The 1,382-nt window shown below is 35.2% G+C and overlaps 1 non-coding gene across 1 annotated transcript; it reads left to right on the plus strand.

Moving 5' to 3' along the window:
• The first annotated feature begins 730 nt into the window (after positions 1–730).
• On the plus strand, positions 731–836 carry LOC118760515 (U6 spliceosomal RNA). Its single transcript, XR_004996823.1, has one exon. It is a non-coding gene; the product is annotated as a U6 spliceosomal RNA (small nuclear RNA).
• The last annotated feature ends 546 nt before the right edge of the window (positions 837–1,382 follow it).

Genomic DNA, 1,382 nt, shown 5'->3' on the forward strand with positions numbered 1-1,382 from the left:
TGGGAAACGTTAATCACTTGAAGTGCCCTCCTGCTATAATCAAGGCATGTACTAAACAAAAGATAGCCTGAGATATCTGCACATATAAACTACTGTACTTGTTGTTTTATATCATATAGGGTACACGCTATAATAATAATAAAGAGTATAGTAACTATGTAAATTGTTATTACTGTTTTTTATCAAGTATTACATATTGCACACAATTTTACATGTATACGTTTATATGCATGGCAACATAGTAGATTTATTTACACCAGAATCACCACAAACTTATGAGAAATACATTATGCAATGATGCTCTGATAACTTTCACATCACTAAGCAATTGGAAATTTTCAGGTCCATTATAATTTTATGGGGTCACAGTTGTATATATTGTTCATTGTTGACCAAAACAGCCTTATGCATAACATGAGTGTATAATGTATATGCTTGGATATAACTGCTATAGACCAGGCAATATTCAAAGTGTTTTTATATGCTAACTCTTTTAACCCTCACAATATATCATGTATTCCCATTTTTCAGAAACTATAGCTCAGAGAGATCAGTGAATTGTCTAGGATCCTGTATGGTTAAGTAACAGAGGTAGTATTCAAACCAGGCATGTCTGTAGAGTTCATAATAGGCCCTTAAGAAGAGAAAAAAGGAAGAGTGTATTTCATGTATCATCCAAAATCACATTATCAACTTCCAAATTCTTACTAGTCGAAAATATGTGTTTTTTGTGCTCGCTTCGGCAGCACATATACTAAAATGGAATGATACAGAGAAGATTAGCATGGCTCCTGTGCAAGGATGACACTCAAATTTGTGAAGCGGTCCATTATTTTCATTCAGTAGCATGTTATTTAACTTCATGGTATTGGAAGTTTCTGTTTTTCTTCCTATTGTTGATTTTGTTTTGTGGCTTTTCATTTAAGGGGACGTATAGTAACTGTGTAATCGAGACTATCATATCCAGTGGATTGTTGTTTTATGGCAGTGTAAATTTGTGTTTTCCTTCCTGTTATTAGTTTTGTTTTGTGACTTTTTACTTGGGGGGATTTACAGTGACTGTGTAGTGGAGACTGACATGTCCAGATGTGAGGATACAGTGCAGTGTGCATCTCTACTTTCAGTTCGAGGATGGACTCCCATTGAAACTGTTGGATGTGTCTTGAAAATGGAATGCTGGACTCACTGCTGTTGTCCATGCCTGGAATGATGGGCTTTAAACTGTTTATGAGGAATTATACTGTTGTAATTATATGGAAGAACTCAGTGGAAGGGGGTCTGGGGGTGGGGTTGAGGAAATTCCAGGCCTATGGAACTGTAACATAAAATGATGATGATGATGATGATAGAAAGAAAATATATTTTTTGTCATTCAGACTTTA

Source organism: Ochotona princeps, chromosome X, assembly GCF_030435755.1.
Source record: "Ochotona princeps isolate mOchPri1 chromosome X, mOchPri1.hap1, whole genome shotgun sequence".
In the NCBI taxonomy this organism is placed as follows: Eukaryota; Metazoa; Chordata; class Mammalia; order Lagomorpha; family Ochotonidae; genus Ochotona; species Ochotona princeps.